General features: G+C 53.2%; 1 protein-coding gene across 4 annotated transcripts in view; it reads left to right on the plus strand.

The window, feature by feature from the left end:
* The first annotated feature begins 21,218 nt into the window (after nucleotides 1–21,218).
* The window catches only part of GDPD5 (glycerophosphodiester phosphodiesterase domain containing 5), an 87,492-nt gene continuing 83,996 nt past the window's right edge, over nucleotides 21,219–24,714 (plus strand). Inside the window, exon 1 of one of the 4 annotated variants that reach the window (XM_030332880.1) lies at nucleotides 21,219–22,018. The gene's annotated coding sequence lies outside the window, so the exon portion shown is untranslated. The remainder of the gene's footprint in view (nucleotides 22,019–24,714) is intronic. The other 3 variants (XM_030332883.1, XM_030332882.1, XM_030332884.1) reach the window with 3 other exon arrangements.

Here is a 24,714-nt window from a genome sequence, read left to right on the forward strand (position 1 = left end):
CAGGCACGCACGTGGCCATCTCCCTCACCCCCCACGCCTCCGTCCCTCCATTCTGCTTTCTCATGGCCTGGAGGTCTCCCCTGGCCCACCAAAGCCTCTCCCTTCCCTTGCCTTCTGTGTGCATGGGACAGAGACCATATTCTTTGTATTCCTTCCTTCTTTCTCTTGTGGAACAAATATTTATTGACAATCCTCTATGCACCTGTGTTCACTATGTGACCACAACAAGGCCTTTGCCCTCAAGGAGCCTCACAGCACAAGCTGGGGGAGACAGGCTATAAACTAAGAACCAAGTATGATAACTTCGGGTCACGATAAGGCCTATGCAGAAATGAAAACAGGTGGGTGGAGGTGGGGGGCCAGCTACTTTACATGGGGTGGCCCGAGACCCGAATGATAAGCTGTATTTGTTTCCTGTTGCTGCTATAACAAGTTACTATGAACGTAGTGGCTTAAAATAATGTAAGTGTATTATCTTACAGTTCTAGATGTCAGAAGACTAAAATGGGTCCGCGGGGCTGTGTATCTTCTGGGGCCTCTAGGCGCAAATCTGTTTCCTTGCCCTTTGGAGCTTCTGGAAGCCGCCTGCATGGCTTGACCTGTGGCCCCTTCCTCCATCTTCAAAGGTATCATCATATCTCCCCCTTCCTCTGACCCCTGTTGTACCATCACGTCTCTTTCTCTGACTCTGAACCCCTCTCCCCACCTCCCTCTTACAAGGACTCTTGTGATTCCATTGGGCCACGAGGGTCATCTCCCCATCTTCATATTCGTAATTTAATCTCCTTTACCTTGTGAATGAACACATCCAGGATTAGGACACAGACATCTTTGGGGGGGCCGTTATTCTGCCCACCACAGAAGCCAACCCTGTGAAGGCCTTAGAGTGGAGGAGAGCAAGCAGAAAGAATTGCATGTGCAAAGCCCTCAAGGCTAGAATGAACTCGGCATGTTCTCGGAGGAGCAAGAAGGCCACCTTTCTAGAAAGTAATGCTCCAGTCAGCTTGATTTTAACGAACTCTACTCATGGGGCCAATCCCACCTCTGCGGATGAATGCGGTACGCTCCGGGACAGCCTCACAGAGCATCTCCTTGGCACTTAAGGTCATCTCCTCCATCTCCTCAACTTCGAGCTGGCCCACACTTCACATGCTTAGGAAGAGAGCCCCGGATGTTCGGAGAAGGTGCCTGCCTGGGCAGTCGCCTGGAGCTGGAGGCCAGACTGACTCTGGTCGAGGAGTGGGCCCAGCTCCTGGCACCTGCATATAATCCTTCTTTCTTCCTTGCTAAAGGCCAGGGTTGTGTGGCTAAGGGAGGCCGGGGGCAGGAAAGGCTGGACCTCCAGCAGTGGCAGCAGCCTTCAAAGACCATATTGTTAGCTCTGAACTGCAGTGGGGAAGGTGCCAGGGTCTGGCTGAATGAAGCATCTGTGATCTCTGGGTCAGGGACTCTCCTGGGTCATACCTCCCACCCTCACCTCTGCCTGTACGTTTGGCTTCCTTAGCATCCCTTGTACTGTCCCCAGAGACCACAGCTGCCTCACTGTGCCATTGGCTGTTGGATGGTGGCCTGTCCTGTTAGAATTTAAGCTCTGAGAAGGCCAGAAGCTGTCTTGAGCACCACCAAGGCCCAGAACCCAGCCCAGGGCTCGGCTCAGAGAAGTTGTTCCATAAATGCGTGGAATGAATGAATGAATGAATGAAGAAACGAATGGATAAATGAGAGACTGTTGCCATTCTTGCTTCATCTGGTCACCTTTTCCCCCAGACCCTTGCACCAGCTTCCTCACTAGTTTCCCTGCCTCTGGTCCCTCCACCACACCCTCCCCTAGCATCTAGTTAAAACCCTCCAGAAGCTCCCTGAGACTCTCAGGATCCAGCCAAGCTGCTGCCAGCGTCATTAGGCATTCACCCACCCATTCTCTTCCCTGCTCCTGCACTACCCCCTTGAACATACCAAATACCTCCCAGCCTGTGTGCCCTTGCATCGAGGGTTCCTAAGCCCAGATTGTCCTTTCTCCTCTTCTCCCCAACTGGGTGACTTCTATTCATGGTTCAGGAGACAAGCTCCTCCAGGAAGCCTGCCTGACTACCCCCAGCCTCCTCTGGGCTCCCAGAGCCTCCCCACTCCACTCCACGCTTCTCACCACCTCAGCACCAATTGTATTTGCCCATTAACACCTCTGTCTCCTTCTCCAGACCTTGAGCTCCTCAAAAGCAGGCACTGAGTCTGACCCATGTTTTTGTCATAGCAAGAGCCCCTGGACGTGGTCAGGCCAGAGCAAATGCTCAGCAAAGGTATAAACCCAGACCCAAGACAGTGAGGGGCCTGAGGCCAAACTAGTGGGGCGTTTCTGCCCTCTTGTGGCCATTTTGGATCACTGTGCTTTACTGTATCCTGTTCATGAGTTTCTCTAGGGTAATGGACTGAGTCTAGGAACAGTGTTTTTCAGAATGTGGCCCCAAGACCACAGCATCAGTATCACCCTGGAACTTGTTAGAAATGAAAGTTTTTAACTGGGGCGCCTGGATGTCTCAGTCAGTGAAGCATGAGACTCTTGATCCCCATGTTGGGCATAAAGTTTAAAGAAAGAAAGAAGGAAAGACAGGAAGGAAGGAAGGAAGGAAGGAAGGAAGGAAGGAAGGGAGGGAGGGAGGAAAGAAGAAAGAAAGAAAGAAAGAAAGAAAGAAAGAAAGAAAGAAAGAAAGAAAGAAAGAAAGATTCTTGGACTCTACCCCAGACTTATGAATCAGAAACTGGGTGCGAGGCCCAGAAATCTGTTTTAACAAGCTCTCCAGGTAATTCTGATGCAAGCTGGTTTGAGAATGCTTCTCCAGGAGCCCCAGGTGATCAAGGAGACAGCAAGACCCACCTAGGGTTGCTAGCTAAAACACAGGACTCCCAGTCAAAGGTGAATTTCAGATAAACAACAAAAGATTTTTATTACAAATATTTCACCACACACATTTATACTAAAACATCATTTGTTGTGCAGCTGATGCACACAGGAGAGCCGCTGCCTGGAATAGCAACAGAGGAACAGATAGAATGAGAGGCTCCAGAATGATTTATTGAGCACCTACTACGTGCCTGGCACTGTCCTGAGTAGTGGGCACGATATCCAAAAAATAGAAATGGAAGGAAAACTTATGAAGCCAGCATTGCCTTGATTCCACAACCTGAGTAGTGGGCACGATGACAAAAGAAGCAGATACGAACCCCACCTTCAGTGTAAGGACTCCGTGGGTCCTGCCGGCTTTGATTCCAGATTTACACCCTAAAGCGAGAGCCCTAATCAAACAGTAGAGGAGGTTGACTTTTTTTGTTTTTCATTTTTCGGAGGCAAGCAGGAAGTTGTTCTACTCTTCCTCATAGATTTGATTCAAAATTACATTAGAGGCAGTGGGCTGAGGGTGGAGATGAAACAAGATTGGTATGAGCTGATTATCGTTGCAGTGGAATGATGGGTAATGGGGGCTGCTTATACTAATCTGTCTAATTTTATGTACGTCATCCACACATTTATTTATTTATTTAAAAAAATTTTTTAATGTTTATTTTTGAGACAGAGAGACAGAGCATGAACGGGGGAGGGGCAGAGAGAGAGGGAGACACAGAATCGGAAGCAGGCTCCAGGCTCTGAGCTGTCAGCCCAGAGCCCGACGCGGGGCTCGAACTCACGGACCGCGAGATCGTGACCTGAGCTGAAGTCGGACGCTTAACCAACTGAGCCACCCAGGCGCCCCTATTTTTTTTTGTAACACAGCTCAAAGTAATATTAAAACTCTGAAATCTTCCCAGTCTAGAATGAGACCCTTCTTTCAAGCTAGTCCTGCCTCAGAAAATGGAAACCTGAAGAGGGCGCTGCTCTCCCTCCATGACCATCACCGGCTGCTGGCTGTGGCCCCTCCAGAGTGGAGTGCAGAGCAGGAAAGAGGGCAGAAAAGGCCCTCCTTGCCTGATACGGTTGTAACCCAGCCTGGGGACACTCTGGCCATGGCGGATGTCCCAAGTTGATCTTAATTCATGGGATTCTCCCGGAGATTTTTCAGGAAACCTCCTCCTCTGGGGATCTCTCACCTGGATTTCCCCTGATGAGGCAGGGCCTCTTCTGGTTTGCAACTTCCCTGTTGCTTTCCAGCTGTCCCCGCTCTGTTGGGATCTCCTCACCGCCCCCAAAGTGGTCCTCGGGCAGAGGGACACCAGCTCAGACAGGCAGGCCCCCATCAGCTCCCCTGGATAATCAGGCATCCTCTGTCCAGTCTACCCAGGCAGCGAGCTGTTCCCAGCAGGGCCCCGGCCCTCCCCGCTCTGCCGCCACGCACAGCCCCTTGCTGTGAGAGACTGTGTGTGAGAGCACTTCTGGTCCCCGTGTCTCCCAAAGTCAAGGCTCATGTGTCAAGCTCTCTGAACAGTGCTCCGGAAACCCTCCTCACTTGACTTCAAGGAGAGAAGAGAAGCAGAGCGGAATGACAAGTTTCTCTTGTGGGTGGGTGAGGGCCAGAGGCTGGCAGGACACGTCTGGGAGAATACCCTCTGCTGGTCCTACAGGGTGGGCTGATCCTCCATTGAGGAATCTGGGTACCGGGACCCTCTCGTCCACAGCTTTTGGAGCCCTGGTTAGACACCGGCCACAGGATGAGCCTCGTTCCCACCCCCGCCCTATCACAGGACTAGAGAACTGCAGACAGAGAGCTGCTCCTTCATCACCTGGATTTGCCTGGTAAAAACTTGCTCCTCGGCAAGCCTCCACGCAGGATCTGCCGGCTCCGGGATGACCTCCCTGATTGCCCCATGGAGCGCCCTGAGTGCTCCCACTGTATCTCCCTGGTGCTCCCACTGTATCTTGTTCTCTTCTCCATTAGAACGTTTTTTTTTTTTTTTTACTTTTGAAAGCTGTCTGTTGCCATGGTTCCTCATCGGATTGTGAGTTCCTTGAAGAACCCCTGTTCTTCGAGTTTATCACTGGGTCCCTGGGACCCTGGGACCCTGGGTCCCTGGGTCACTGTGTCCCGAGTTTATCACTGGGTCCAGCACAAAGGCTGCCTGACACAAAAGAGGGGTGATGCAAGAACAGCAGCGATGACAACCTTCGCTGAGTGTTACCTGTGTGCCAGGCCCTGTGCCAGGCTTCATGGTGCATTGTCACATTAATCCTGCTACAGTCTTATGTGGTAGGTACCGTTCTCCCTATTTGTCAGATGGGAAAACTGGGCTCCGAAGGTGAAATCACTGGCCAAGCTCACGTGGGTAGCAAGCAGGAGAGCCAGGGTTTGACACAAGTCCCCCTGAGTATGGAGCCCCTTGTCCTGTACTGATTCGGAGCTCACCATGTCTGACAGGTACCTGGGTGGGGGCAGGGGTGGGTGGGCACCCTTAGGTCAGCCTGAGCCTGATTGCTCTGGCCCCAGCAAGCTAGGACTCTGCGATTTCTTGGGGTCGTAGGATGTTCAGAGAGTCAGGGGAGACAGGAGGGTCAAGACAGGAGTGGGAGGTCCTGACTTGTGAGGCCAGGGCAATGTCAGGCCAAGATGCAATTTGGGCTATCACTTCTTGCCAGCGTTGACGGGCCTCCTTTCCTTAATCTCTTAGCCCTGCTCCAGCCTTTCACCAGACCCCAGGGGCTGGCAGCCAAGGCCCCGGGTCAGAAAGCTCCCAGGGCTGCGGGAAGGGAGGAAACAAATCCCAGGAAATTGGCAGGTCGCAACGGCTCAGTGTCTGGGTGTCCCCAGGGCAGCGACGGGTCCTGGCTCGGCCACGGGTCTGTGGTGACCACCGGTCCGGGTATGCCCACCCCTGAGGGATGTGGGGCTGCCAGTGGTAAAGCTGCCCCGGAAGCAGTTGTCTTCTAGTGTCACCCATGTCATTAGATGCTTCTGGGCCCTGTATGAAGGACTCTTGGGAAGACCAGGCGGTATCAGGGCACACAAGTGGGTCAGCCCGGGTGTGGCCCCGAGGGCTGCTGGCGAGAGCAGGGCCAGGAGTCAGAGCGAGCACTTCACTTCACTTCAGTCTTACACTGGCCGGGGGGGCCCAGGCTACTTGCCCAAATAAGATCCCTAAACCTCCTTTCTCTTCTCTACAATGAGGGGGGTAACACCCGCTTGACAGGGCTCTCATGAGAGTGAAAATGAGGTGAGTCAGCAGAAGGAAGGCATCACTGCAGGATTAGGTTCAGCGATGAGTAACAAATCCCCAGAGTTGTTCTGGCTTAAATGAGACTTTGTTTCTCTCCCAGTTGCACGGTTGGAAATCGATGGTCCAGGGGTGGTGGTGGGGGGGGGGGGGGCTCTGCTTTGTTAAGTCCTTGGGCATTCAGGCTGCTTCTAGCTCATGGCTCCTCCGACCCTAGGGTGTGGCCCTTGTCTTCAAAGACCAAGATGGCAGCTAGAGCCCCAGCCATCACATTACACGTTCCAGGTGGCAGATAAGAGATGGACCAAAGACGTGCATGGCACTCCCTTTAAGGGTGCTTCCCAGAAGTCCTAGGCAGCAATTTTGCTTACATTCTGTTGGCTGTAACTTTAGTCCCAGGGCCACAGCAAGAGAGTCTATGAAAGGCACTTTTGATGCCAAAGGGCCACCATCCAGGTGAAAATCAGGAGTGCTACTAGTGTGGAAGACTGAGGGCACAGATACTGGGGAATTAGCAGAAGTGCCGGCCACACATGCCTGGCACAGTGCCTGACGTGCATCAGAAGCATTCAGCAAATGTGAGCACCTTCTTCCCGGCCTGAGCAAGGTTATGGCCCTGGCTCCTGGGCTGGCACAGGGCCTCCCGGGGTGCCTTGATGGGACAGGCAGGAAGAGGACGGAGTTGGGACCGGCTGGGATGTAAGAGGCAGGGACATCCCTGGACGGGCCTGGCCAGCTGGTCACAGCACCACAAGGCTCAGCGTGTGCCAGCCCGCACCCGAAGGCCAGCACCCCAAGAACCCAGGAGTGGGGTCCTGGGTGGCAAGGAGTCCTCGGGAACCAGGCCAGAAGCTGGAGGCAGAAGACGCTCCAGGAAGGGGAAAGGGCTTGACCGGTATAGGCGGGACACCAAAGCCCACCCGCGAGCGGGCATGACATCAGGGTGGAAAAGCACCGCGCAGGGTCCCGGACAGCCGGGCCTGTACTGACGGCCACCGCAGAGGAAGAGAAAACATCGAAGTCAGACTTGCCCGCTTTTATTTTAGAAGCAAGCTAACAGATGTTAAGTAATCTAGGAAAAGCAGCCACTGCCAAAAAACAGACCCAAAAATATGAAACAATGAAACCAGGCAGGGCGGCCAAGCACCAGCTCTTGTCAGGGAGATGGGGTTCTCATTCCTAAGGACATGACAGTGACAGGATCTGCTTTATGGGTACATTAGGGTCGGTGGCATAGGGGACCTTGTAAGACCACCCCAGAGGGATGCTGCTGAACGTCCCGCTACCCCCCCCCCCCCCACCTCCCACTGTTTAAATTTGGAAGCAGGGGAACTTGCCTAAATATGTAAACCTGGTCTTGGAGCCTTGAGATTTGCCAGGCATGTTCCTTCTCCCAGTCCCTGATCTGTGGCATGCTATTAAGTCCCCTAGTTGCACGTCCACACTGCATTGCCTGGCCCACCAACTGGTGTGGAAGGAAAGGAGCTTCAGTGTAAACGCCAGGGGTCTGGGCCCTCCAGGCTGCCTGATGCTGAATGCGTGTCGGCTGACGGCGGGGGGCCTGAAGGCTTCCACACAAGCATACCAGGGTCTCCTGTCCTGCCCTCCTAGGCGACAGCTGCATAGCTTCTCCTCTGCCCTCCAATCTCCAAGACCCTTTCCCACCTCCATCCCAGCTGATGATCTTGCCTCCTGAGTCACTGAGAAAATGAAAGCAAACGGAAAAGAGCGCCCCACCTCAGGCTCCCTCCACATCTTGTGGGTAATACAAGTCCTCAAGTTCAAGCCAGCCCCTCCTCCGGTGTGCCCCCCCCCCACCGCTGCCCCAGGCAGTCTGCTCTCTCCGACGTCTTCAGCTCTTCTGTCCTCTCTTCTTCCCTTGGGTATACACATGTCTCATGTGCTCTATGTCACGAAAACCTCAGTTTCCCTCTCTGTCCCTTGTCTTCCCTTCTTTTACATCAGAACCCCTCAGAGGATCGAGGCTGATCTCTGCCCCCAGGTCCAGCCTCCTGTGGTTCCTTAGCCCCGCCCTACCCCTGGGTTTCGGCCTGCTCTTCTCCCGGACTCCCCCCTCTGTCTCTCTTGCCCAGTCCTCCTCTTCCCCGGATGCAGGAGGCTGAGGCTCGGTCCTGGTCTTGTCTTCTTCAGCAACCATTTCTTTATTGGTCTCATCCAAACATGAGACTTTAAACACCGTCCCTGTGCCCCAACGCCCATGTTTCTGGACCTCTCTCAGACCCCAGATTCGGACACCCAACCGTTGGCCCGCCATGTCTGCTCGGATGTCTGAGAGACAGCTGAGAATCAGCACATCCAATCCCAAATTCTGATCTGCCCCCCAAAACCTCTCGCTCCTGTCACCTTCCTCGTGACAGATCAGGGCACTGCCATCCCTCTAGGTGCTCAGGCGGGGCCAGCCTTGACTCTTCTCTCTCACAACCTACATTCAGTTCATCAGGAAATCCTGTGGCTCCACCTTCCAAAGACTTATGGAATCTGACCACCTCTCACACCGCCCTGCCGTTGCCCTCCCCTGGGCTGCCACCACCTCCCCTCTGGTTGCTGCATTCCACTGTCCTTGCTTTGAACCCACCCCCCCCTTGGTCTATTTAACTCCTGAGGCAAACACTGAACCCCTCTGCTTTGAACTCGGAGGTGCTTCCCCATTTCGACGGAAGCAAAAATTCAATTCCTTACCGTGGGCTCTGGGCCCACCGATCCACTCTCTGTGACCTCATGGATCCATCTTTTACCTTCCTCCTCCACCCCACCCCCTCCATCACCCCCTTCACTCAAGCCACATTGGCCTCCTGGCTTGAACGTACTAGGTGTGCTCCACCTCAGGGCCTTTGCACCTGTGGTCTGCTTCAGGGTTTTTTTTTTTTTTTCACTCAGATGTCCCCTTTCTTGACCACTCCATTTAAAATAGTAATTCCCCTGCTGACACTCCATGTTCTCCTCTGTCTGTGGCGCTCTTTCCCTTCTCTGCAGCACGTATCTCAACTAATATCCTGTTCTTGTTTGTTTGTTTATTTATTGTCTATCTCCCTCCACTAGAAACTAAATTTCATGATGGCAGAGATTTTCACTGCTGTATCCCCAGCACTAAAACAATGCTGAGCACAAAGCCATCGCTCAGTATACAAGTATTTAAAGAATGAAGAAAGGAAAGAAGCAATGACTGCGTGAAGGAATTGCTCTCCCTGCCCAGGAGGACTGGGCTGCCCACAGGGGGCAGTAGAACAGGGGGCAACAATGACCATTGTTGCGAGTACCAGGCCCCATGCTGGGTGCTGGGGTGTGTGTGGCCAGGTAGAAGCAGACGCATAAGCTGATGTTCACAGAAGTGACTGGTAAATGAGAGGACAGAGGGAAGCCCAGGGGCCTGTGGCAGCCCAGAGGAGCGCTGACCCAGGAAGCCTTCTGTGAGGAGGTGAGCCCTGCCCGAAGTCCTACCTCGCCACTCTCTCTCCACCTATGCCATTTTGTTCTCCATTCTCCCTCCTATCATTGCCATGGTCCACTGAGGGTAGAGTGTACTTCCTTGGTCTGTTGACTTTGGACTTGGTCCTGTGTCCCGCTTTGGCCAGTGGAATGTGGTCAGAAGAGACTGTGTGATTGTTCTGAGCCCAGGCCTTAAGAGGCATCACGTGTTTCTGCTTGCACCCTGACAGTTGCGTGAAGAAAGCATGAGTTGGGCAGCCATTGATCTCAGAATGAGAGGCAGGTGGAACAGACCTGAGCCTGAAAGCCTGAAGCAGAACATTTCCTGCCACGCCAGCCGACCTGCAGACTGTGAGCAAGACAGAGAGATACTGTTTATAAGACGTCAAGATTTTTAGTTGTTTGTTACGCAGCATCATTATGGCAGTAGCTGACCAGTGCACCAAGGTAAGAGAAATCATCACCAAAAGTCACATTAGAAGTCACAATGTGTGAATCCTCTCGTTGCTATCCATGCAGAATTGCTCAGTAAAACAAAAGTTCAAAATATTACAAACAAACATCATTGAGACTGAAAAGGCCTGTTTGTGTATTGATCAATGTGGGAGAAGCTGGGAAGATTGTCTGCCAAGCACCTTTTTTTCCCCCCAAGAATTGCCTCTGCCCCACCATCCATGTTTGCAAACACGGATACCACATTCCTTTGCTCTCAACCTCCATGATGAAGACTGAGGACCATGGTCATTCTAGGCCGAATGCCTTCTTTCCAAGAATTTTGCAACTAGGACAGAGATAGAACACTCGGTTTCTCTTTGGGTGGATGGACCATAATATTCATTTGGGACCTGTTAGATGGCCCTGTTTTTTGCCTCATCCAGAGGCGTGACCCTACCCCTGCCCTTAGAAGTTGGGGGACTCCCCCATATCCTTTCACTGAATTCCCCTTTATGCTGAAACTTGTTCTGTTACAGGAACTGAATAAGAAGAAAAGTCTGTGGGTTCTGGCATGGGCTGGGTGCTCAGCAAAGTTTCCTTGAATTGAGTTATTATAGGAAGCCACAGTTAGTATCACCTTTCCTGGGGTGTTGGCTGGTTGGGGTATTTCCAATTTTCTACCCTGAAGAAGGGCACCCATGATTGCCTCTTAGGTGCATGATGCTCGAGGCAGGACATCAACTGAGTGACTCTCCTGTTTCTTCCCCCATCCCTGCTGCTCCTGGAGATAAAGGATGCCCTTCCGTTCTCGGGCACAAGAGAAAGGCATGGTGAAAAAGAACACCAGATTATCTTTACCCCGGATTTACCCCTTCCTAGCTGTGTGACTGTGAGCGTGCTACTTAACCTCCATGTTGGTTTTCTCACGTCGATAAGTGACAACCATAACAGTCTACCCTCTAGGGCTGTGATGAGGCTTAAGAGCAAAATGCTTGTCAGCAAGCAAAAACAACCTGATTCAAAAACAAGCAAAGAACTGGAGTAGACATTTCTTCAAAGAAGATAAACAGATGACCAATAAGCACATGAAAAGATGCTTAACATCACTAACCATTAGAGAATTGCAAATTGAAACCACAAAGCTGGGGCGCCTGGGTGGCTCAGTCAGTTAAGTGTCTGACTTTTGCTCAGGTCATGATCTCGCGGGTTTTGAGTTCACACCCCACATCGAGCTCTCTGCTATCTGAACAGAGCCCACTTCCGATCCTATGTCCCCCACTCTCTCTCTCTCTGCCCCTCCCCTGCTAGTTCTCTTTCTCTCTCTCTCAAAATAAATAAATAAACTTTAAAAAAAAAAGAAGATAATACTTCGTACCCACTGGGATGGCTGTTATCAAAAAACATAAAAATAACAAGTGTTGGATAGGATGTGGAAACACTGGAACCCTTGTGCACTGTTGGTGGGAAGGTAAAATGTTGCAGCCACTGTGGCAAACAGTATTTAACACTTAAAATTTTTCATTTTTAAAATTTTAATTAAAACGTATTGAAAATAGAACGACCGTATAATTCCACTAATGGGGATCTACCCAACAGAATTGATACCCGCACGCCCAAGTCCACAGCAGCACTTTTCATGGCAGCCAAGAGATGGAAGCAACTCCAGGGCCCATTGACGGATGGAGAAACAAAATATGTGACATATCCATACAACGGACTATTATCCGGCCTCCAAAAGGAAGGAAATTCTGGCACATGCTACAACATGGACGAACCTTGAAGACATTACGCTGAGTGAATAAGTCTGTATGGTTTCACTTGTATGAGGTAACAAATTCCTGAAGACAGAAAGTAGAATGCTGGTTGCCGGGGGGCTGGGGGATGAGGGAATGGGAAGTTATTGGGTAATGGGCGTGACTTTCAGTTTCATAAGATGAAAAAAGTCCTGGAGATGAGCAGTGCTGATGGTTGCATGACAGTGTGCATGGGCTTTATGCCACTGAACTCTACACTAAAAATGGTGAGGGGCGCCTGGGTGGCTCCATCGGTTGGGCATCTGTCTTCGGCTCAGGTCGTGATCTCGCGGTTCCTGAGTTCGAGCCCCGCGTCGGGCTCTGTGCTGACAGCTCAGAGCCTGGAGCCTGCTTCGCATTCTGTGTCTTCCCCTCTCTCCACCCCTCCCCCACTCTCTCTCTCACACACACACACACACACACACTCTCTCTCTCTCTCTCTCTCTCTCTCACTCTCTCTCAAAAATAAATAAACACAAAAAATTAAAAATTAAACAGTGGTGAAAACATGGCCACATGGGTGGCTCAGTTGAGTGACCAACTCTTGATTTGGACTCAGGTCATGATCTCAAGGTTTGTGAGTTTGAGCCCCACGTTGGGCACCACACTGATGGTGCAGAGCCTGCTTGGGATTCTCTCTCTCTCTCTCTCTCTCTCTCTCTCTCTCCCTCCCTCTCTCTGCCCCTCCCCCACTTGTGTGCGTTCTCTCTCTCCCTCTCTCTCAAAATAAATAAACTTTAAAAAATGGTGAAAATATAAATTTTATGTCATGTATATTTTACCACATTTTTTTTTAAAGAGTAAAATGCTCGAACCAGTGCCTAGTACAAAATACACATTCCAGGGGCGCCTGGGTAGCTCAGTCGGTTGAGCGCCGACTTTGGCTCAGGTCACAATCTCGCGGTCCGTGAGTTCGAGCCCCGCATCGGGCCCCTGTGCTGACAGCTCAGAGCCCGGAGCCTGTTTCAGATTCTGTGTCTCCCTCTCTCTGACCCTCCCCTGTTCATGCTCTGTCTCTCTCTGTCTCAAAAATAAATAAACGTTAAAAAAAATTTTTTTTAAAAAATTCAAAATACACATTCCAGAGCAGACACTAGACCCTTTTAGGTCCAAACTCTTTGCATAACGGTACTAAGCATCCCTTGCCTTTTCCACTGGGGTGATGTTTCACAGATGATGCACCACTGGTGCCTCCATACCAATTGGAGCTCCAAACTGTCCTAAAATAATCATATTCTTTGCTGCCACGCCCTCACAGGAAAACACTGCCAATATCACTCAAGAAAGCAATAAAATTATCTTATTGATGAAACAAGAAAACGTATTCAATTCATTCTTTTTTTAAAAAAAATTTTTTTTTCAACGTTTATTTATTTTTGGGACAGAGAGAGACAGAGCATGAACGGGGGAGGGGCAGAGAGGGAGACACAGAATCGGAAACAGGCTCCAGGCTCCGAGCCATCAGCCCAGAGCCCGACGCGGGGCTCGAACTCACGGACCGCGAGATCGTGACCTGGCTGAAGTCAGACGCTTAACCGACTGCGCCACCCAGGCGCCCCTCAATTCATTCTTTATTGACCCTTGAATACACACCTTTTTAATATTCCTTGTGATGAAACGGAAAGTATCCTGAAGCACTTCTGCTGTAGACAGAAGCATCGTGGTTGCCTCCAGGAAAAGCATTTGTGCAACTGCTTGAACTGTGAGCTACCCTAGCCACTTTTTTCATGGAACGCTATTTTTACTCGAAAGAAAAATTGACAGGCAAATTATGGTTATGCAGACTTGAATATCTGGTAGGCATTTTCTCAAAACTGAAGAAATGAGCCTGTCATTTCAGGGTAGACTGACAGGGTTTGTGGCTAAGGATAAAAATTCAAGCTTTCAAGTGAAAATTAGAATTTTGGAAGACTCGTGTTCACCACTGTAAGCTTGACAGCTTCTCAATACTGAAAGATTTCTCTGATGAGATCAGTAGTGATATTAGTGAATTCGATTTTTTTAGCTAGTGTGTGCCAAAATTTATCAGCATTTGAAAGGTAACTTGGCGAATTAATTTTTTCCCTAATGGCCACTGCATGCTGTTACAAAATCAGGCATGGGTAAAAGATGTATTTAACAGTGCAAAGGAGACCAATGGACGTTAATGGAACTGAGTAAGAAAATTTCACTGATGTGATTTCAGATTCTAATAGCAACTGACTGTTGCTGTGTCCGCAATTATTTGAAAAGACCATTAAAATACCCCTTCTTTTCTAACTACGTATCAGCATAAGCCTCCATTTTCTTTGTCAGCTTCAAACAAAACAGCATATTGTGCTTGATCGAATGCAGAAACAGATAGGAGAATCCAGCTGTCTTTTGTTAAGCCAGGCATTAAGAAACTTGTAAATCTGTGAAACAATGCCACTCTTCACCCTCGTTTTTTTCTTTAGGAAAAGACATTTTTCATAAAGATGTTTAAACGTAGGAAGGTTGTTATTTTAAATTAATTACATGAACATTTTTAAGAGTCTGTTTTAATTTATAACACTGTAAAGGCCAATATAAACCAGATAAGCAAAAGTTCTGTGGCGTCCTCAATAATTTTTAGGCGTGAAACAGTGTCTGGAGACCCACAAATTGGAGAGTCAGAGCTGTAGCGTTAGCACTTAGAACCATTGTTCTGCACCAACCCATATCAGACAGCAGGGGGCAGCAGAGGCGGTCAAATAAAGTTCTCCCCTTCGCTTCGCTTTAAAGGTATTAGGCACCTATTGGGTGTGACCCGCGCCCCCGTGCTGCTGAAGACAGGGAAGAAATCCAACAAGCAGTTCATGGTCCCGGGGGGAGTGCAATTGACAATGGTGGGTCCAAGATTCCCCCTCTTACGAACATCAGGAAGTGCCGGTAAACTGATAATGATCGCTGTTATTCCCACTGACCGGTAGGAAGGCTTGGTGGAGGGGAGGGAGTCGCAGGATGGGGGGTCAGGGAGGATCCTGAAGCTGCCCATCCTTTCAAGACTGGAGCCAAGGATCCAGCAGAATGAGAAGCAGGCCAGGTATAAATTCTTATTTACTTGATACAGACGTTCCCCGAAGCCATCCCCAATCCCTCCACCATATGAAAGGAGCCAACACAGATTTATGGCTCTCACCTTGGTCTCCCTTCCACTTTCCACGGCCACGCCTCCCAGCTTCCTGCCTGGAGGCCTGCTCCACTTGGCCCTCTCTTTGGAGGGCAGACACCTTGGCTCCTGCTTCACTGAGGCCTTCAGCCCTGATCTTCCTCACCTGCCCTGTCCCCACTCCGGTCCCCTCACCACCCGGAAGCCGGAAGTGCTGCCTCTCCTCAGTCTCTGGTCGGCACCTTGTCTCTCCAGCCCACTGATTGGCTACCTCCTCTCCTGCACAGGGCTGTAGGCTTTACGTTCCCCTCCAAAAACAAAAACCCAAAGCCTCCAACTCTGCCTCTTCCCCCAGCTGCCACTCAAGCGTGCACCCTTTGCCATCGACCTGGGAAAGGCTACCCACAAAGTCTCCACATGCACGCACCCCTGTTCCTGCCTCCACCTCTCCCGAGAACCACCCTCAGAACCCAGATGCTGACCCCAAGCATTCAGTCCCGATGCTCCTGGCCCACCCCCTCTCCCGCTTTATCTCTTTCCTGCTGCATCCCTGTGAACCGCACACTCCCTCCCTGGGAATGGTCCCCTCTCACCCTAAAGACTGTCGCAGGCCCAAACATCTCAGATTCTCTATCTCCCTTACCCCACATAGACACAATCAGTAGCTTGTCTCTTTCCCCCTAAATGTCCTTGACCCCCCACGCCCACCCCTGGAGCCTAGGTTCAGAACCTCACCTTTCCTTGTCCTCTGGATTCTCGAAACAGGCCCGAGCTGCCCTCTCTGCCTCAGTCTTCTCCAAAGACTGACCAGAACAAGCTCTGAAAAGCAGATCTGACATCGTCTCCTGCTTAAACTCTCCCCCAGACTCCCCTCTGCTGGCAGCACAGAAACCAAACTCTGTGACAAAGACCTGAGGGACAGGGCCTCCTGCCTACCTCTTCAGGCACAGGCTTTCTCGACCTTCCCGCCTTGGTACCGTGGAACCGAGTAGATCTCCCCCGCCACACCGTGCTGCCTCAGGCCTGGCTGACCAAGCGCTTTAGTCCTCACCACCTTTGAGGGGCCATTTTCGTCTCCATTTTACTCACGAGGAAACTGAGGCAGAGAGAAGGGAGGTGACTAGGCCAGGATGCGCCTCTGGCTCCCCAGCCCAAACATCACGCCCCAAGTGTCCCACATCCTACTTTGTCTCCAGGTCAGGTAAGTGACTTTGCTGCCTTTCCAACACCCCCATCCACTCCCCACTCAACACACACTCTTACCCCGTCCCACCATCCTTCAGGGCCGGCCAGGGTTCAGATGCTCTTCCTGCCCAGATGCCCAGACCCCCTCGGGGCCCCTCCCTGACCTCCTCTGGCAACAAATTGGGCCATACACTTGCCTTGGGTATGCCGGGGCAGGCGGGGGGGGGGGGGATGTGGCCCCAGCCCCTGCAGTCCCACTATGTATTGACTGATGCCACTAGAGGCACCAAGGGCTGGGGAGGGGGAGGGGGCCTGCAGTTCCTGGGTGGGAGGAGGGAGGCTGGATCCCTTCCTCCTTGTTAAAGTTCTGGTGCCTCCAGGTAAAAGTCCAAACTCAAAGCCTTGCCTAATATGGCCTCTGCCTGCCCCTCCAGCTCCACCTTATTTATCACTCACAGTGGGCTTACCATGCGCCAACATCACGCTAAACTCTTACAAAATGGACTTCATTTAATCCTTATAAATAATGCCCCGTGAGATAGGTACTGGTATTATCCACACTTTATAGAGGAGACAGGCACAGGGCCATGACAGAGCTCGTAAAGGCAGAGCCAGTATGCGAACCCAGGCCATGTGGGTTCAGAGTCTGTGCTCTAGCTGTGCCATTGTGTGTCCTCAAGCTCTCCCTCCCCTCGTCATTGCCCTTCCCTCAAACACACCACAGTTCTCACCTGTCACCTGCCTGTTCCCACTTCTGGGCCTTTGTACTCTGGGTTCCGTCTGCCTAGACTTCTCTCCTTATCTGACAACTTCCACTAAGCCTTAGATAGCCAACTCAAATGTCACCTTTCTGCAAAACTGCCCTTGACCCCGCCCTGCCCCCCCCCCTTGCCAAAGCAGGCACCCTCCTCTGTGTTCACAGAGCACTCTGTACATATAGCCGCTGCACACAGCCCTGGGACTGGAGCACCTTGATGTCAAGGGCTGTCTCCTCCCCAGTTGTCCCATCCCTGGATGCCCAATGTGTAGTCTAGGACTTCATCCAGCTCAGGAATTATTGGTAAATGTGGGATGGGCTAGGGGTACAGACAAGACTCCATCCCTTGCCCTCTAAAAACTGACCCACAAGTAGCCCAAGAGCCAAGGGGATCAGTGTCCCCAGAAGGGCACAAAAATCTTGCATTGTCAGCTGCTTCGATGGACAATGCTGTGCTTCCCACCGGGAGGGTCGGGCAGGCTTCTCAGAGGGTCCTTGAAGCCCCGGGGGGGGGGGGGGGGGGTGCATGCGGGCAGCACAAGTTGGGGACGGATTCCAGGCTGGAGAGGCAGACAGGTAGGAAAGCAGCACGTACTGTGAGTTCAGTTGAGCCCATCAGCCCCACCAGGAGGAGGTTAGTGCAGAAGCTGCCTCGTTCTCCGTGCTGTCCCCTGCCGGCACCTAGCACAGTGCCTGCACATCATGGGTGCACCCTAATGATTTGTTGGAAGCAGATCTCGCAGGGCGTACAGCCTTATACAGTTTGGAGTTCCTGTTTAAGGAAAAGAATGCAGGGGCACCTAGGTGGCTCAGTCGGTTAAGCGTCCGACTTTGGCTCAGGTCGTGATCTCACGGGTCATGGGTTCGAGCCCTGCGTCGGGCCCTGTGCTGTCATCCCAGAGCCTGGATCCTGCTTTGGATTCTGTGTCTCCCTCTCTCTGCCCCTCCCCGCTCTCAAAAATAAACATAAAAAAGAAAAAGAAAAAGAATGCAAAATTCCTACCGTACATGGAGGCACAAAAGTGAATCTTTGCCACAAGAATAAAAAGGAACGTGTGACAGAGCTGAAGCTGCAACAGGCCCACTGTTAATCCTCCTCTGGTCATATAAGGAGGATATAAGGAGGATGCCAGGCTCTGGGAGGGTGGGCACGAGACCGACAAGGTCAGCCTTCTCTGTCAGCTCCAGAGGCCCAGGTTCAGAGCCTTCCCCTGAGCCCTCGGTCACCCTCCCAGGCAAACTGCCATGACCATGAATCTGTCACGCTTTGTGGGCCTCTCTGGTGGCAAAAAGGCCAGATTCTCCCAGGTCAGGAGACTTCCTTCCCGCCCCCCACCGCCCCCCCCCCCAGCCCCGGGGAGGGTAGCCAGAGGGCGAGTGTGGGTGTCTGAGAACTATTTGCTGGTCACCTCCTGGTGACCTTGGGCCCTCTTCCCCCAGGCCTCAGAGGTGATGGGGGTCTGTTCTGAAAGCCTCCTTTTCATTCTGGCATTCTGCTCATCTGAACCGCCTAGGAGGCTCTCTCAGCAGGGGCGGCCAGAGAACTGCTCTCTGAGAGCCTCATTCATTGCTCTATGTTGAGGTCTTACAAGGCCCTGCTCTACGCTCTGTGGGGTGCTGGTGGGTGGGGGCGCACTGCCACAGACGTGCTCCCACGGCCCAGTGGGGCCAACTAGACACCAAATACATAATTACAGAGCCTTCAAGCCAAGAGATCTCGTACCGAAGGCAGACTTCCTGGGAGAGTCCAGGAAGGCTTCTCAGTGAGGAGACACTTGATTTGCGAGATGGAACATTCATTCAACGGTTACTCACTGAGCACCTGCTATGTGCTGGGCTCTGAAGATATAGCAGTAAAGAGGGCAGATGGGCATCTGCCCTAGAGTTTCTTCTCTTCAGTTCAGCAGGGAAGTAGAAGTCACTCGGGAGAGAAAGGGAACACGGTACCCCAGGCAAGGACAATTGTGAGAGCAACCACAGGGAAGGGACAGACTGTATCCTGCTCATGGATAGAGCTGAGAGAAGTCTGGTACAAGGGGAGAGGAAAGTGATTGGAAGAGGAGGCTGGTGAGGCTGGGAGAGAGCAGTAATGGAGGCCTTGAAACACCGGACTAGATATTTAGGACCTGATCGTGCTGGCAACGGGGAGCCATATGAAGGTTCCGGGCAGTGGGAGAAGTCGAAGTTTTCTTAGCAAAAGAGCCCCCTCCCAGCCCTCCGGCCACATCCACCAATGCAAGCTTCCTGGAGACAACCTCCAAACTCCCAACCCCTGGGCTTGGCTAAGAGAGGGTGCTCCCCTGGACTTCAGCCTCGAGCTCACCCTCTTCCTTGTTCTTCCAACCAGACCCTAAGGCTGCTGCACTCTCAAGAGGGGATGGGCCAGAGCCTCAGGGTCCAGACCTCATTGAAGACTCCAACCTTCACTGTGCAGGCCCATGGCATTTGCCTCCTGTGGCTTTTAACTGTTTTCGTGCTACCTGGTTTCCCTACAAAGCTCTCTTTCCCCTATCAATGCCTGGCTTAAAAACTTCCAGGCCACCCTTCTGACAACCAGTGAGTCCAGGCTGGGGCCTCGGAATAACCCTGCTGGGTTCAGGGTCATGAGCAAGACCCCAACAGAGTTCTTGGTCCTCAGAATAAAGTCTGAACTCCCTCCTGTCTGGCTCTGTCATGCTCTTCTCTTCCCATCAGTTCTGCTGTTCCTTCCCTGGGAGCTGTCCAACCACTCTGAACTTGTCTTCAACAAAGGAATGTCCTCCCTAACCTCCACGGTTTTGCCCAGGCTGGCCTCTCTGCCCAGAGCACTGTCCATTCCCTGAGGTTCCCTCCTAATCTAGCTACCCCCTACTTCTGGCCTGAGCCTGCCGATTACTCCCTCAGCCTTGCCTAACCCTCCAGAATAGACAGGGGTCCCCAGGAGTGTTCTTTCAGACTCCATGCCTTTACATATGCGGTTTCCTCTGCCAGAAATACCCTTCCCTCCATTTTTTGAAGTCTGGTGCCTGCCAGTCCCTGCCAAGTAGCAGCATCTTTATTTCCCTTTTACAGATGAGGAACCAGAGGCTCAGAAAGGTCAAGTAACCTGGTCACAGCCACACAGCTATGCCCTAGAAAGCGATAGTGATGAGTGGATAGAATCCTGTGCCAGCTATATGATCTTGAGAATATCACTTGGCCTCTCTGTGCTTTGGTGTCATCAGGGAAATGGGGCACCTATTGTGTGAGGCTTACTGAAAAGCCTTACTGTGCAGCCACCATTCCTTTGCTCCCCAGGCCAATTAGTGACTTTTACATGACCCAGCAGCACATCAACCCTCATTCATTCATACATCAAAACCCTCTAACGTCTGCCCTGTGCCCTGCCCTGTGCAGTTGGCAGGGGACTCTTGGAAATAATCAGATAATCAGACACAGCTCCCCCGACCCAAGGCGCTGGGGGAGGGGAGGGCAGGGAGCCGAAGGCAGATGCTGCCTTACTCGAGGGGAGGGAGAGAGAGAAAGAGACAGAGAGATTGAGAGAGAGAGGGATTGAGAGAGAGGGAGTGCGTGTGTGTGATCCTCACACACTGCTCTTGATTTAGTGTATCTATAACTGGCAAGGACGCTCCTCCTCGAAGATGGGCGCTGGGAAGGGGGAAATGTTGAAGGAAGGAAGGAAAGAAGGAAGGGAGGGGGGAGGATGGAAGGAAGGAAGGAAGATAGGTAGGTAGGTAGATACGATCTTTATTTTCAAAAACATTTTTCACCGCTTCGTGAAATCTGAATGTTTCACGGCTTCCAATGCTCACCTCCGCGCGCTGAGCCCTTGAACTGGGGAAGGGGGAAGAGTACTGTGGAGGCGGTGTCCCACCACCCCGGAGAGCTCCCCTATCCCTGGGGACTCCGCTATCCCCGAATACTTTACCTCACCTCCACCCTGCTTCTTTTCCTACCTCCTGACCCCCCACTCCCCAACACACGGCAGCCTCCGCGCCCCCATCCCACACACAGCAGTCATCACCTCTCCCTCCATCTGGGTCCCCAGGCGACTCTGTACCCCGTTCCACTCTTTAAAACCCCCCACCCCTCCATTGTCCTCTCCCCAGCCGCAAAGTCTCCACTGTCTGCCCCGCCCTCTTCGGGGTAGAGTACACGTTCCGCAGAGCTTCGCTCTTTTCCCATCTTCCCATTGGCTCCCGCTGTCCGACTGAGCGGGGCCGGAGGAGGGTCTCTGGGGCGCGCCCCGCCCCTTGCCAAAGGCCCGGCGGGGGGCGGGGCCTCGCTTGACCCCGCCCCGCTTGGACGGAGCCGCGCCAGCTGGCGCTCTGGCGCTGGGCGGCGCTGCCTCGGCTGGGCTCGGCTCCGGCTCCGGCTCCGGCTGCAGCTCTTGTGGGGGTGGGCGGCGGGGATGACAGCAGCGGGGGTGGCTGCGGCTGCCGCGCAGGGCTGAGCGAGCCGCGAGCGAGCCGAGGGAAGAGGAGGAAGTGGAGCCGCGGCCCCGAGCTCCAGAGTCAGCCGACGCGCCGAGGTCCGCCCCATTTTGCAGAGCGAGCCGAGTCCGGACCTGGGAAGACTTCTCCGCCGGGCTTCGGCCGCCGCGGCTCCGCGCGTCCTCGCCTGCGCCCTGCCCCGCCTGCCCCAGCCCGGGGTTCTGTGCCGGAACGCTCCCAGCCCCGCGATCCGGGGCGTCGCGGCTGGGACGCCCTGAGCTCCCGACCCGATCCAGTGCCCTGGGGCGGGAAGCTCCTGGCCCACGGTACTGGTCTATGGTTGCGGGCTTGTACCCTGCCTTTCTGTAGTGTGTGTCGGAGCCCCCGGACCCGGGTTAAGGCGGGTGCCCACAGCCTCCCGACCGAGTGCAACGGAGCCCAGAAGCCCCCAGACTCTGGCTCCCGAGACCCAAACCTTCAGCTGCCTTCCGCCCGGTGCTTCGGACTTGGGACCGTGCGAACGCCCAGGAAACCCCGGCCCGGGTCCAAGCACCCCGTGAGGGGTCCCAAGCCTGCTGGGCAGTTGGACTGAGCCGGACCGAGCTGGTGCTGCGAGCCGAAGCTGTCACCTTTCTGCCGCCCCAGGCGAGGGCTCAGCGTTTGCCCCGAAGAAGGGATCACAGGCCACCCCACCACCACCACCCCTGCCCGGCGGCCGGCGAGAGCCGAGAGCCGAGAGCTGCAGGTGAGAGAGCCCCGGATGCCAGGCAAGGGCGGCCTTCGACCCCTACCGGGCAGCGCGGGGCCAGCTGCGGGCGTGTACCGGGCACTAGCTGGGGCTGGAGCTAGGAGAGGGCGCCTGGAAGGGAGAAAACGGGCACTTATTGAGCGCCCATTGTGTGCGGGTCCGCGCCCCACCCTTGCGCAAATGGTCCCTCATTTAAGGCTCACTACTATTCCATGAGATAAAAGGTGTTGTGCATTGTTATGGGCTCTTACAGATGGGGACGCAGAGGCTCAGCGGGGTTGAGTGACCCTGATGTTTTCACTCTGGGGGTGAGACTGGGGTGGAGGGTTAGGGTGGAGAGGGAAAGAAGTGGAGAACGAAGAAAGGAAGTGGATAGCCGCCAGGCAGGAGGTGGCGGGGAGGGGTCAAAGCAGGGCCACTGGGGCATCCAAGAGCTGATCCTGAGGCTGGGGAGGTGGCTTCCCCTGGCCACCTTCCCTCCCACTCCACGGCCAGGTCACGTCCCAGGAAAGGTGACCCAGAGTTGAGGGTAGAGATGGGAAGCTTCCCAGTTCCACAGCTTCCCTCCCTGTGGACCCCAGACCAGGGGGCAGTGGCTCCTGGCCCCTGTGTGCCAGGCTCTGGGGTCTCTAAGACACCATGGCATCCTGAGATGCTGCTTGCTTGTTGGGAAAACTCACTCTAGAGGTCCCCAAGTCAGAGCCCATCAGAGCTGGAAGAGGTGAGGGCTCTCAGCACTCACCAGCTCCCCTCCTTCACATTAGTAATGGGACACAGGAGGCTGGGGGCCTGGGGGGGGGGTGGTGCCAGTTGTCCTAGGGGCTAAAGTAAGTAAGTGGTTGAGGCAGCAGTACACTTGAGAAGATCTTCCCAAAGATCTTTCAAGGTATCTGCTCCCAGTTAGCATCTTCTGGGTGGGTGGCTGGGGTTTTCTCACCCCTGATGGGAGGTCAGGGTGACCACTTATGAGGCTGCTTTGAGAGTCTGTGTGGTGGTTGCTGGGGCCCAAGACAAGCCAGCAGTCCCATAGCCTTTGGCCCAGACTGAAGGTCTGACCCCAGCTTCTCCTGGGCAAGGGAACCTGCCAGACACCTCTGGCCCAGAAGGGGAGGGGAGGGGAGGGGTGGGGAGGGGTTTGCTTAGGGTCTCTAGGCTGGGGCTGCCAGGGCTAGGGACACAGTCCCAGGTGTCTGGATTCCCAGGCAGGGGCTCCTTCTGTTGCCCCCTGGGGCCATGCAGAAAGAGGGGTGTTGTGAAAGATAGCTTGGCGTGAGCTCTGTAGGTTCTTGTTCTGAGTGGGGAGGGGGAGGGGACGTGGCCTTGGTCTGAGCCCTGTGGCCTTGGCTGGGAGTAGTTAACCCCTGCTGTGCCCAGCTTCCTGGTGTCTGGGGAAACCCCCTTGGAAAGCCCCTGGGAGGTGGAGGAGGGTGGAGAGGTCAGATGAAGGCTAGAAGCTCAGTCCCTGGGGGTGGAGGGGTTGGGGGGCACCAAAAGAGAGGGCCACAGAGGGGCTTGGCATCCCCCCCCAACTCCCATCCATGGGGATTCAAATTCTCATTATAATCCCTACATCTAAACAAAGCTCCCCTTTGATGAGATAATTTCACACCTGTGATCTCATTTCATGGTGTGGTGGAAAGAACCTGGAACCTGGAGTATGAGGCAGGATGGGGGTTGGGGGGCCACCTGGGACCTCTCAGATGCATGCATGTCTCCAAGCCTCACCTGTAAAATGGGGTCAAGGCAGGCTGTGTGTTACCTGCTCAGATAATGGGGCCATCACAGCTGGCAAACTGTCAAGTGCTAAAGAGATTTTTGTGTTTGCCAGGACTGGGCTTGTTACTAATGGCTGCCATGTGGGGGAAACGGAGGCCCAGAGAAATGAAGCCACATACTTGCCCAGGGCCTTGGAGTTTAATTTAGGAACTGAGCGTCAATTCATACCAGGTGCTCTGGAAGTTACCCAGATGGAAAAGGCAGTGGGACGACTAGCTCCCCGTTGGGTGGGCTAAACAGCGCAGGCAGACGGCGCTAAGTCAGACCAGGTGGGCTGAATCTGCTCTGCTTCCCGCTGGGCACTTTACTCTGGGCCACATGCACTTTACTCAAGAGCAGTGGCTTCCCTGTAAATTGGAATTTCGCTTTTACAAGGTTGTTGTGAGAATTAAATAAGATGCAAATATATAGTGCTTGGCCAGATATCTATTTCCTTCTCTATAAAGAAAGGAAGCTTGAATTTTGACCAGGAAAATTCTCAGATCTGCCTTAGATTAGAAGGTAGGCTACTGTTGCAGGCTCACAGACTAGGGTTTGCTCAGCTGGGACTCCTGTATGGGTCATGCTCCCCTGGCTGCTTCCCTCTTCCACAGCCCTCAGGAATCTGCTTCGAGACCCTGGCTAGGGGCTCCGGATTCTGACCTCCCACCCCCACCCCAGGGCTGTTGGCTTCTGGGGTTGGGAGGAGCTGGTGTTCATTCCCTCTGGCCCCTTGTCTGGCCTTCCTAGGCACAAAGGTGCAGTGAATAATTTATGGCTCCCCTCATGAAATGGGAGGCAGGCTCAGGGAAATTGCCCTGTGCTCAGCTGAACTTCTGAATCCTACCAGAGCAGGTGGGTGGTTCCTATCAGTGCTATTAGACATCTTGGATATGGAGGGAGGGGACAGCACGGGAAGAAAGTGACCTATCATCAAC

This window comes from Lynx canadensis, chromosome D1, assembly GCF_007474595.2.
Source record: "Lynx canadensis isolate LIC74 chromosome D1, mLynCan4.pri.v2, whole genome shotgun sequence".
Classification (NCBI taxonomy): Eukaryota; Metazoa; Chordata; class Mammalia; order Carnivora; family Felidae; genus Lynx; species Lynx canadensis.